Here is a 12,381-nt window from a genome sequence, read left to right on the forward strand (position 1 = left end):
ATTAAAATATTAAAGAGACGTTAACCCAAGCATGGAAAAAATAAGAAGAAAGAAATTTCCAGCAGAGAAAAAAAGAGATGAAGAAGGGGCGCCTACTAGCTCAGTTGGGGGAGCCTGCAACTTTTTTTTTTTTTAATTTTTCATGTTTATTTATTTTTTATAAGAATGAGAGAGACAGAGCATGAGCGGGGGAGGGGCAGAGAGAGAGGGAGACACAGAGTCCGAAGTAGCTCCAGGCTTCGAGCCATCAGCCCAGAGCCCGATGCAGGGCTCAAACTCACGGACTGCGAGATCATGACCTGAGCCGAAGTCGGACGCTTCACTGACTGAGCCACCCAGGTGCCCCTAATGGGGAGCGTGCAACTCTTGATCTTGGGGTTGTGAGTTCAAGCTCCACATTGGGTGTAGATATTACTTAAAAATAAAATCTTAAAAAAAAAAAATAGATATAAAGAAGACAAAACTTTGAGAAGTAACAGAAAATCTGAGTTCTGGAGTCAGAATATACCTTAAAAAGAATAAATAAGAAACCCACACGGAGACACACAGTGGTGAGCCACAGAACGCCACAGAGGGAAGGTTCTGACGCACCCAGGCTGAGTACAGATCACGCACAAGACAACAATATTAAAATTACACCGAGCAACTAGAAACGTGGGAGGGTAAGCCCAAGACAAAGGAGACTGGTGGTGGGCCAGGAGGGGGCACGGAGAGGGGACGACAGAGGACAAGTTCTCAAATGCACCTGTTCAGATAGTTGTGACTTCTGGAACTATATGAACACTTAAATGCTTAAAAACCAAAAATAGTCAGGGGTGCCTGGGGGGCTCAGTCGGTTGAGCGTCCGACTTGGGCTCAGGTCATGATCTCACAGTTCATGAGTTCGAGCCCCGCGTCGGGCTCTGTGCTGACAGCTCGGTGCCCGGAGCCTGCGTCGGATTCTGTGTCTACTTCTCTCTCCACCCCTCCCCGGCTCAGGCGCGCTCTCTCTCTCAAAAAATGAATAAACGTTTAAATTTTTTTTTCAACGTTTATTTATTTTTGGGACAGAGAGAGACAGAGCATGAACGGGGGAGGGGCAGAGAGAGAGGGAGACACAGAATCGGAAACAGGCTCCAGGCTCTGAGCCGTCAGCCCAGAGCCCGACGCGGGGCTCGAACCCACGGACCGGGAGATCGTGACCTGAGCCGGAGTCAGACGCTCAACCGACTGTGCCACCCAGGCGCCCCGAATAAACGTTTAAAAAGAAAAAAAAAGTGAGGCGCCTGGGTGGCTCAGTCGGTTGAGCGTCTGACTCCGGCTCAGGTCACGATCTCCCGGTCCGTGGGTTCGAGCCCCGCGTCGGGCTCTGGGCTGACGGCTCAGAGCCTGGAGCCTGTTTCCGATTCTGTGTCTCCCTCTCTCTCTGACCCTCTCCCGTTCATGCTCTCTCTCTCTTGGTCTCAAAAATAAATAGATGTTAAAAAAAAAAAATTAAAAAAAATAAAATAAAAAGAAAAGTCAAATTGATGGGGTTTTGCGGTGATAGGGGTTCAGAGCTGACAGCCAAGAAAGAATTCTTGAGACGTCTTTGGTGCAAAAAGGTGATTTTATTAAAGCTCAGGGACAGGACCCGTGGGCAGAAAGCAGTGCACTGGGGTTGTGAGGAGTGACTGGCTATATGCCGTGGAGTTGGGGGAGCGAAAGGTGAGAGGAAGTTTCTAAAGGGATTTTCACGTACTAAAGAAGACGCCCGGGATGCCAGACGCCTTGCTACTGTCAAGCTAGGGCTGTTTTCTCTCTAGTGAAACATTAACATTAGGACGGTAGGGGTTTCTGGAGAAATGTCCCGCTCTGTATTTGCCACAAGTATCTGTCAATGGGCTGCGGGTCATAAGGACATTTAAGGAAATTTAACGTCACCTGCCACTTCCTTCTCGCCTCTGTTCCCCCATCACCATGGAGGGGAGAGTGATGCTGGGGCTCCAGGGAACTGAGCCTACAGGTTTCTGGAGATGGGGCTATTGGCAAGATTGCCTTTTTCTTGTAATTTACTAAGATATTTGTAAACTGATGGAGACTCATGTCCTGCAGGCCTGTGATCTCTATCAGCTACCATTGGGTTTCTGTCCTCTCCTTTGTCCCTGGGTGGTCGGCAGTGCCTGAGGAATGTCACACGTATCCCACCTGGTGCCGGAGGAGGGGGGGGCATACTAGCTTGTGATTTGCCCTCAGCTTGCCTTATGCTCCCTCATCACAATCAATAAAATTTCTAAAGTGTGATACGGGGGCGCCTCGGTGGCCAAATCAGTTAAGCATCCTACTCTGGACTTTGGCTCAGGTCACAATCTCAGGGCTTGTGGGTTTGAGCCCCGCATCGGGCTCTGGGCTGACAGTGTGGAACCTGCTTGGGATTCTCTCTCTCTCTCTCCCTCTCTCTCTCTCTCTCTCTCTCTGCCCCTCCCCCGCTCACACACACAGGCACACATACTCTCTCGCTTTCAGAATAAATACTTACGAAAAATAAAGTGAGATACAAACAAAAATATATGAGCCAAACCACAAATCAAATAAATAACACAGTCACACTGAAGAGAGGAGATAAAGAACCCACCCAAGTACCTTCTGAACATGGTATTTAAAATACACGTGCTCAGATTCAAGACCAAAAGAATCCTAAGCAAACACTGAACTCTAAAAGGTAGGCTTTTTTCCTGAGTCATGGGTCAGGAATTCTGGGTTGGGCAATAAGGCAGTATATTGCAGCTAACGGGAGCGAGACCTTGGGTGTCTTCAGACCCGGCACAGACACAGGGAGCAGGAAGGGTGAAACGGACAGTGGCGTTGAGAGGAGCGGAGGAATCAGGCAGCGGCACTCAAGGGTCCGGACAGATAGAGGCCCAGTCACCGTGCGTGTCCACAACAGACACATCTCTGCCTCTGCTGCGCAATCTGGCCGCTGAGGGCCCCGAGGCAGTGACAGCCCAGTGGCAGCAAGCACCCTGGCCCAGTGTTTGTTTCGAAATCTCATTCTCCACTGAAATGAACCAGCCTCCTCGGAGAAATGGCCGATTCCAGGGCTGGGGCATTAGTTGGGCCAGAAAAGGAAGCGCTCAAACAATGATGGGGACGCGTCCAAAGGACACAGAAGGAAGCACAAGAGAACGCCCTCTGGAGAAATCCAGGGGCAGCGTGAGAGAGAAAGTAAATAATGGTAGCACAGGATTAGAGCCCGCTGAATAGAATCAGCACCCAAACATCCACGGCGATAAACAGGGATGAGGAGAAAGCCCTTCCCCACAGGACACAGTCAACAGGCCCATGGAAGAGGGAGGGGAGAATGAGAAAATCAAAATCACCCTTTGGCAACCTTCACCATGATCCCACTAACAACTGCACCCTACAGATCTCCCTTCAGCTAGAGGAAGTCCTGCTCATGGGTACCACGAGACACACGTGGGAATGTCCACGGCAGAAACCCAACTGTCTCTCCACAAGAGAACGAATACAGAAGCCACGGAATTGTCACACAGCGCAACATCAGACAACAGTAAAAATGAGTAACGCACAGTAAATACACAAAGGACAATGACACGAAGCTCTTCTCAACATGGATCAAGTGACATCAATGTCCGTCATCAGTAAACAGCCTGCAGTTCGAATCTTGAACAGAACACGCGCTCCAGGAGGCAGTGAAAACCCTCAGAAGCTGTGCTGGGCATCACGCGCGGAAGCCGGAAGCTAGCTGGCCCCGGGCTCAGAAGGTCCCACTCACCCAAGTCCTGGTGGGGTCACAGATGCCTTCCTGGACTCCAGTTCGTGTTTCCACGGCCTGTTCTTCTTTCTTAAACCACGCGACTCAAGGAGCTTTCAGAGAGAAGCAGTTCTTGTCCTGCAAAAACTAAAGGTCAGCAACCCTGATGTGACAACAAGGAATTGACTTTAGGAGCCAATAGTGGATTTCCAGTCACCCTGGAAGCAGGGTGGGGCAGGCTGGACCAGGTGGCTGTGGAGCACTGGCTGTCCCCAGGTCACTGGTGAGAAAGGTCTCAATGCTCTCTCTCTGATTAGGGTACAAACAAGAACGAAACCATAACCTTTTCAGTCCAGCATGGAGTAGGTGGCTAATGAACTGCCTTTAGACCAGCTCTTAACTTCTCCCTTGCCCAGAGTTGTCCTCAGAATGTTCACACGGCGTGACTAAAGGAAACTAGGTCGGGGTGCCTGGGTGGCTCAGTTGGTTGAGCGTCCGACTTCGGCTCAGGTCATGATCTCACACGGTTTGTGGGTTTGAGCCCCGCGTCGGGCTCTGTGCTGACGGCTCAGAGCCTGGAGGTGCTTTGGACTCTGTGTCTCCTTCTCTCTCTGCCCCTCCCCAACTTGTGCTCTCTCTCAAAAAAAAAAAAGTAATAAAATTAAATTAAATTAAAATTAAATAAAATAAAAGGAAACTAGGTCTACTGAAATGTGGGGACACACCACAAGAAACAGATCTGTGGTAGCTTTACTTTGTATGAGTCTGGCACTAGGTAACACGTCCTAAATAGGGGGCTGGACTCTGCTCGATTTTGCAGTGAGGGGCCCAGGATCAGCTGGGAAGGTGCCTACGCTCCAAAATGGAGACCAAGCCACGGGGGCTGTTTAGTGTCACCTGCTAATGCCACCGTGGTACGTTCACCACTGAAGAAAAGTTCAGCTGGAGGCTAATAAAAATAAAGACGTCAATATTTCCCCATACAATTTTGCAGACTCCTAAATTCTAAAGCCTGAGGTGAAGAATTCCTGTTTTGGAACAAAGAGCTCAAGATGTTCTCAAACACTTGGTAAGGTAATCTAGATTGGTTCAAATTGTCAACAGGGCATTTTAGATAAAATGTACTCAAAGGCTGCCAGTGTTTACACAGTATAATTCAAAAATTCCATCTCTGGGAATCTATTCTGAAGAAACAATAGAACAAAGGTCTTGTTGGCCCTCTGTACATACAGGATAGACATGGTTTTAAAATAACTTTAAGACCGACACACAGGACGCTATCCAAGTATCCAACAAGGAATATATCGGGGCGCCTGGGGGGCTCCGTCGGTTGAGCGTCCAACTTCGGCTCAGGTCACGATCTCAAGGTCTGTGACTTCAAGCCCCGCGTTGGGCTCAGTGCTGACGGCTCAGAGCCTGGAGCCTGCTTTGGATTCTGTGTCTCCCTCGCTCTCTGCCCCTCCCTCGTTCGTGCTCAGTCTCTCTGTCAAAATGCCAGGTTACCAACTGTGGTCAACTCAGGCGGAGTTCCACATTCATCAATATTTTGGGGTTTGTTTGGTTTCTCTTCATTTTCTAATTTATGCTCAAAGTGGATTTCTTCAACCTAAAAACCTTTCTATTTCCCTTTTCATACTATTTAACACGGTTTCATTCTGCTTTAAAATGTTACTTGTGGGGCGCCTGGGTGGCTCAGTCGGTTGGGCAGCTGACTTCGGCTCAGGTCATGATCTCACGGTCCGTGGGTTCAGGCCCCGCGTCGGGCTCTGTGCTGACAGCTCAGAGCCTGGAGCCTGTTTCGGATTCTGTGTCTCCCTCTCTCTGACCCTCCCCCGTTCATGCTCTGTCTCTCCGTCTCAAAAATAAATAAATGTTAAAAAAAAAAATTAAAAAAAAAAATAAAATAAAATGTTACTTGCAAGTTCAAATACTTTTGGTAAAATACATTCTACTCCATTAAAAAAAAAAAAAAGACTTTTAAAAAGCCACCAAACAAAGAATCCATCTCTAGACAAGTTTTTTGTGTTTTTTTTTTTTTTTTTTCTCCCCCTTTCACAGCCTCGGTGAGCACCGGGTCAAAGGCCCAAGAAGCACTACAGCACGGGAGTCCCCTGGACAAGGCCCAGCGAAACCAGGGAAAGATGTCAACCGATGACTGGAGTGAAGGAAACCCTGAGCCTGAATTTCCCACCCCAACTGACAAACTAACAGTCCGATAAAACCAGCACTTGGCAGGAGGCCAGCCTTTATCCTTGACAGTTTTCTAAAATCCTAGGCAGAAGAAACATCAAGTGCAATAAAATACGTGGGCGACCGTGCCTTTAGGCCCCGGGACAGATGAGGCGTCTTTTACCTGGGTTCGCTCCGGGGCCGTGTCCGCCTCGGGGGCGTAAAACTCGAGAAGCCCGGGAACCGTGACACGCCCCCCCCCCATCGGCCCCCGCAGCGAGGACTCACGGCCGCGGGTGCGTCCCGCGCCTTCGGGTGTGCGAGGCGGGATTTAGGAGTGGGAGGGCGACTCCGGGAGCCGCAGGCTCGTGGGAAGGGGCGGGCCCGGCGGGGTGGAGAACAAGGGCCGGTGCTACCGGCCCAAAGGCGAGGGGTCTCTCGGAGCGGGGACGTGAGCGGCACGGCGAGCGCGAAGGCCCCGGGGTGGGCCGGGCCTCTCGGAGGAGAGGGACTGGGAACAGGCCAGCGGGGCGGGCTCGGGTCCCGACAGCAACAGGCGACCATCGGAGGCAACCTTTACCGTTTTTTTATTCAGCGTTTTCCGCGTAAACTGGCCACCCACCCCTAGACAAAGCCCCGAGGCATGGAGGACGCCCCCCGCCCCCGACGTGAGCCCGGAAGCTAGAGGGCCGGGGGAGCCTTCCAGGCGCGAGCGCGCCCGAGCCTCTGCTCTCCGGCGGGAAAACGGCCCCTATTCCGGGGCGCATAACGGGACGCCGTGCTGCGGGACCAGGGGGCCCCTTCCCCCACGCCGCGGTCTCTCCACCCACCGGTCGCAGCGGGGCCGCGAGAAGACAGCCAGCGCGGGGTCTCCGTGCACAGCCGGGGGTGGGAGAGCGCCGAGCATCGGCGACCGCGCGGGCCGCTCGCAGCCGTGGACCGGGCGCCCACCCCACTAGGTGGGCCACCCGACTTCGGGGAGCGCCGAGGGGGCGAGGTCTCCGGGCAGGGCGGGTGGGGGGCGCGGCGCCTTCTCGACACCGGGCGACCCCGCCTCACTTCGGGGCCTTAAGGGCGCGCGGCGTTTAAAGTGGGCCGCGGACCGCGCGTCGGAGAGGGCGGCCTCCGGGGAAACGACCGGGGCCGCCTGCTGCTGGCCGGGGCGCGCCCGGCACGGGGCCTGGTGGCCGCGGAGGGTGGGCTCCCACGCCCCGAGGGCTCGGCGTGAGGCTGGGGTGTAGGAGAGGCCGCATCGCGGGAGGAAGGCCCGAGCAGAGCCTTCCGTCCTGTGTGGAGCGGAGGCCGGGCGGGCAGCGCCTCACCGTGGGGCGGCCATCGTCCCTCCGCCCCGCTCTACGCGGCCGCCAAGTGGGGGCGGGCCGCGCCTCAGACGGAGGTGCCCGCAACCGGCCGGAAGCGACGCGCCGGAAGCGACGCTCCCAGAGCCGACAGCGGCCCCTGTGGGGGCGCGACCCGCGCTCCTCGAGGTCCCGGGCCCCAGGGCTTCCCGGCCGCCGAGTCGGAACTGGAAACGCATTCGCGCTGCTTGGCGACGGCGACCTTCGACCATTGTTTTAGTCCGGACCCTACCATCGCGGCCCAGGCGGGAGGGGGTGTGACTGGCGACGGCATCCCCCGCCCACTGTCCTAGTCCGGACCGTACCACCCCCCCCCGTTGGGGGAGGTGTATCGAGCGTCAGCGTTCCCCGCCCATTGTTCCGGTTCGGACCGTAGGACTGCGGCTCAGGTTGGGGGGAGGGGGCGGTTATGTTGGGCGTCAGCGTTCCCCGCCCACTGCCTTAGTCTGGACTGTACCACCGCGGCGTTGGTGGCGCGGTATGTTAGGCGTCGTGGTTTCCCCCCCGCCATTGTTCTGGTCGGACCGTACCACCGCGGCCCAAGTGTGGAGGGGTGAGTGTGCCTCGGTGCCCTCCTCCTCCTCCCCCCCTCCCCCACCTCTTTGTTCTGGTCCGGACCCTAGAATCGCGGCCCAGGTTGCGGGGAGACGGAAATGTTGGACTTCCGCGTCCTTCGCCCCATGTCCCGGTCCGGATCGTACCATTGCGGCCCAAGTGTGGAGGGGTGAATGTTGGGTGTCGGCGTCTTCCCCCCACCTTTTTGTTCCTGTATGGACCGTACCACCGGGGCCCGGGTGGCGGGGAGAAATGTTGGACGTCGGCGTCCCTCGCCCATTGTCCAGGTCCGGACCGTACCACTGCGGCCCAGGTCTGGGGGGGGTGTTGGGCGTCGGCGTACCCCCCACCCCGTTTGTTCTAGTCTGGACCGTACCACCGAGGCCCGGGTTGGGGATGTGCCGTGAAGTCCAGGTAGTCTGTGGAGGCCCTGGCCTTTGAGTTCCCCTCGCGGCTGCTGATCAGGTTTTGATTTGGAGGGACAGCAGTTGCAGTCCAAGCTGGCCAACTTTAGAAGAGGAAGACGAAGGGAGCGTACTGGCTGGTGGAACTAGCAGCCCGGAGGCCCCTGGCGCAGCTGGGTCCTGAGGCCAGGAGCGGAAGTGCTGGGCTACACCTGGAGGGCTGCACCTGTACCTGCCCACATAATTTGCATAATTTTCAGGAGCGGGGTTATGGCCAACGGGCTCTCCTTCCTGATGTTAGGTTTCATAGCTTTTCTGTATGTATGTATTTATAGAGCGAGCACAGCGAGGGAGGGGCAGAGAGAGAGAGAGAATCCCAAGCAGGATCCCAACGTGGGCTCGTGATCTGAGCTGAAACCAAGAATCAGATGTTTAACCAACTGAACCACCCCGGAGCTCTCTCCGACTTACTTTTCTTTATCATGCTTTAAAATTAGCGTCTGGGTGGCTCAGTCACTTAAGCATCCGCCTCATGACTTCGCTCAGGTCGTGATCTCATGGTTCGTGAGTTCAAGCCCCACATTGGGCTCCACGCTGACAGGATGGAGCCTGCTTGGGATTCTCTCCCCCACCCCTCTCTGCCCCTCCCCTGCTCATGCTCTCTCTCTAAATAAATAAATTAATTAAAAAAAATTTATTTTTAATTTTTAAAAATATTTATTTTTGAGAGACAGAGAGCGTGAGCAGGGGAAGGGCAGAGAGAGAGAGAGAGAGAGAGAGAGAGAGAGAGAGAGAGAGGTGTGTGTGTGGGTTGGGGGGGGAGACACAGAATCTGAAGCAGTCTCCATCCAGGCTCTGAGCTGTCAGCACACAGCCCGTCACAGGGCTCAAACTCACGAAGCATGAGATCATGACCTGAACCGAAGTCAGACACTTAACTGAGTGAACCACCCAGACACCCCTAGAAAATTACCCTTTAAACATCTTGCAAATCCTGAAGGAGGAGAGAGTTGTCAGAAAGGGGTCCTAGAGTCAGAAGACCCCCCCCCCCCCCACCCAGCGTTGTGGAGGGAGGCAGGGCTTGGTCGGAGCACCTGATGCCCCAGCTAGAGCTTCGTAGGCAGGTTTCAGGGGAGCCCCAACTTCAGTCCTTTTGTTGGTCAGGCCCCTCCCTTGTGAAGACTGTGTCCTGATTCACATCTGCATTGGGATCTACACTGCAAATCAGCAGAGGCATTATTTAAATGGCCTTATTTGAAACTGAGCAGAGTATGGAGAATCCTGGCCGGTCTGTAGTCTTTCTCCCGAAATTCTGCTTCCTGGAATCCAGTTAAAGGAAGAAGTTGTTGTGATATCTGTCGTGAATGACCCGATGCCATGGCCCGGTGGTAAAATTGCTCATGCGACCTTAATAGGCAGCAGTGTTTCCTTTGGCTATTTAGAGACAGACTGTTGACGGGACAAAGAGAAAGGGACAGGATACCAACTCTGGGGTGTGTCCATGCAGCAAGGCCTCCTCAGGCGGTGGCTGGAGGCCTGGACGGCACTGCTCAGTGGCCGACTGGAAGCCCAGGAGGGAGGGGAAGGTCCCCAGAGTCACATGACATCATTTCAAAAGCGTTTCCCCAGATGAAACCTAAGACAGATTTTGCTGTAACAATTTTGAGTTTTTATAAATTTGCTTTCGAAGTTATTTGGCTACAAATGACTCACTGACCCCTAAACCCCAGGACCCCCGGGCAGTCATCAAGCATCTCAGGGTTTTGTGCAAAGAAAAACCTACGCTGCGAACTTTGTTCAGAAGGATGGGATGACGAAGACAGCGCCATGGTATGTTCTGAGGTAGGCACGTACGTGAGCAGGAATTTCACTTCTGCTTTCTTTGTGTATTTGTCACCTCTGGGCCAGGCCCCTGGCCAGCCCTGGCCAGCCCTGGCCACTCCCAGCCCCACTCGGCCCGCCCTGCAGACTTGCCCAGGAAAAGCCCGGCCTGCGGGCGCTGTTCACTAGTCTGAGGGAGAAAATATACTCATTTTAGAATCATTTTGGGGGGCACCTGGGTGGCTCAGTCAGTTAAGTGTCCGACTTAGGCCCAGGTCATGATCTTGCGGTTCATAGGTTCGAGCCCCACGTCGGTCTCTGTACTGACAGTTCGGAGCCTGGACCCTGCTTCAGATTCTGTGTCTGCCTCTCTCCTCTCTCCCTGTCCCTCCTCTGCAGTCTTTCTGTCTCTCAAAAGTCAATAAACATTTAAAAAAGTTATAAATAAATACAGGGTGATTTTCTAGAAAGCAGGAAGGCACGCGTCCACAGCAAGCTCCCTGGGTCCTTCCCAGATGGCGGGGCTTCTCCGTGTGCATCTCCTGGCTTCCCAGCCCTCCCTGCTCTCACGAGGCTTCGTCTGGGTCTAGGCTCCGGTCTGATGGCCCCACCTGTAGGCCCAGAGGAGGCGACAGTGAGGACAGCAGAGAAGTGCAGGCAGGGACCCAGGATCCCGAAAAGCCCACAGAATAGGGCCTGGGTCATGTTCACCGGCGGGGGGAAAGGGCTGGGGACCCCTGTCCTGTGCCGCCAGGTCCCCTGCTGAGGTTGCCAGGAAGCACTGACCAGCAGCTGGTTGGGAAAAACCACCTGTCCCCAAAGCAGAGATGTGAGCCCTCCTTGGGAGCCCTTGGCCCTTCCCCACGCCCCATGGTGTGACCCCTGTCCTGGGCTCACTCCGCCTCATCCCCTATCTTGGCCTCGTCCTGGTGGGGGCACCTGCAGCCTCTGTCCCTGGGGTTCAGCCTCTGGGATCCGTGGGGTGAAAGGTCATGGAAGCAAGACCACAGGGTTAGGGAGCAGCTCCCTTGCTCCGTCAGGCCAGTGTCTGGGGAGAAGTGCTGGTGAGCAGGGCCTGGCCACGCTTGGCCTCGCTGCGCTCGCGGGGAGCCATGGGCTGAGGTCAAACCGGCCTTCGTCTTCCATGCTCCTGGGGAGGGAAGCCAGCCTCGACTGGAGGCCTCCACGGGAGGCATGTTCGCCAAAGAGCCTGCGCAGCGTCCCTCTCTTTCCCCCCACCCCTCACCCCATCCTCAACCCACCTCCGCTCTTCCCACCAGATCCTCAGTTTCCATGATTCTGAAAACCACCCAAGCTCTGGCCTGGATCTTTCCGAAGGAGAATGTGCCAGAAGTGGCTGCTCTCCTCCATGTGGTGACTGTGCATTTCCCGCCTCCTCTCACATCCCTGTCACCCCCCACCCATCCTCTGTGCTCCTCCAGCTGGTCCCCCCAACCAGGTCCCCGTCACCCCCAGGCGGACTAGCCGGTTCCTGGTACCCAGTGGCTCTTGGGTGGGGGAACCGCTGCTCTTTGGGACAGCACTGCTGTGATGTGGCCTGTGGCCTGGCCTGGGAGGGAGGGGAAGCCAGCCGGGGGGGGGGGGGGCACTCAGCAGAGGCCGGGACGGGGTCTGACCTCATGCTCCTCCGAAGCAGCCAGCAAAGGGCAGGTGTCCAAGGCTACAGCCCCGGAGACCGGACGCTTGGGGTGGCCTGAGACCTGAGCCCACAGAAGTGGCCCACAGCCCGGTCAGGAGGTGTCCTGGGGTACCTGGCCTGTGGCCTCTGTGCCCCCCACCCCCCTCTCCCCAAAGCAGGAAGGCCCAAGGCTCACAGGTCAACAGCCGTTATTGAAACGTGCGGCCTCGTGGGCAGAACCGGTGCCCACCAGTGAGCCAGCCCTTCCGGCCAGCTGGTTCTGGCCCTTACCCTCCAAGTGGGCCTTCTGCCAGCCGAGGAGACAAGGCCCCGCCTGGGCTCCACACACACTGCTGGCTCGAATCCCGAGAGCCCGGGCCTCAGAAAGCCCCGGATGCCGGGGTTGCGTTCCAGCAGCTGTCCCGCCCTGCTGCCCATGACACCTGTGCAAACTTGACCGCAGGTGCCCGTTTCCAGGCAGAGGCCAACCCAGGGGCAGCGGACACCCGAGCAGTAAGGTGATGCGCCCCCACGCGTGTACCAGGAGAGCAGCAGGCGGTCACGGCTCAGGCCAGGCCAGGCCAAGACCACACAGGGCCCAGGAGGCCGATGCTCCAGGGCTGGCCTGGGAGGAAGGAGAGTTCAGCTGCCCACTCCGGGCCTCTGGCCTCTGCAGGTGGCCGGGGGCGCCCAGCCCGCGGT

General features: G+C 55.8%; 1 protein-coding gene and 1 non-coding gene across 10 annotated transcripts in view; one reads left to right on the forward strand and one right to left on the reverse strand.

The window, feature by feature from the left end:
• SLC35E2B (solute carrier family 35 member E2B) overlaps positions 1 to 7,629 on the reverse strand; it is a 28,942-nt gene extending 21,313 nt beyond the window's left edge. For 3 of the 9 annotated variants that reach the window (XM_045475284.1, XM_045475288.1, XM_045475290.1), the window contains exons 1-2: positions 6,733 to 7,627; positions 3,755 to 3,871 (exon numbers count right to left, since the gene is read on the reverse strand). The gene's annotated coding sequence lies outside the window, so the exon portion shown is untranslated. Of the gene's footprint in view, positions 1 to 3,754; positions 4,260 to 6,086 lie in introns of those variants that run through there. The other 6 variants (XM_045475287.1, XM_045475286.1, XM_045475289.1 and 3 more) reach the window with 6 other exon arrangements.
• TRNAR-CCG lies at positions 1,264 to 1,348 on the forward strand. Its single transcript has one exon. It is a non-coding gene; the product is annotated as a tRNA-Arg (tRNA).
• Positions 7,630 to 12,381: the final 4,752 nt, after the last annotated feature.

The sequence above is a fragment of the Leopardus geoffroyi genome, chromosome C1 (genome assembly GCF_018350155.1).
Source record: "Leopardus geoffroyi isolate Oge1 chromosome C1, O.geoffroyi_Oge1_pat1.0, whole genome shotgun sequence".
NCBI classification, from domain to species: Eukaryota; Metazoa; Chordata; class Mammalia; order Carnivora; family Felidae; genus Leopardus; species Leopardus geoffroyi.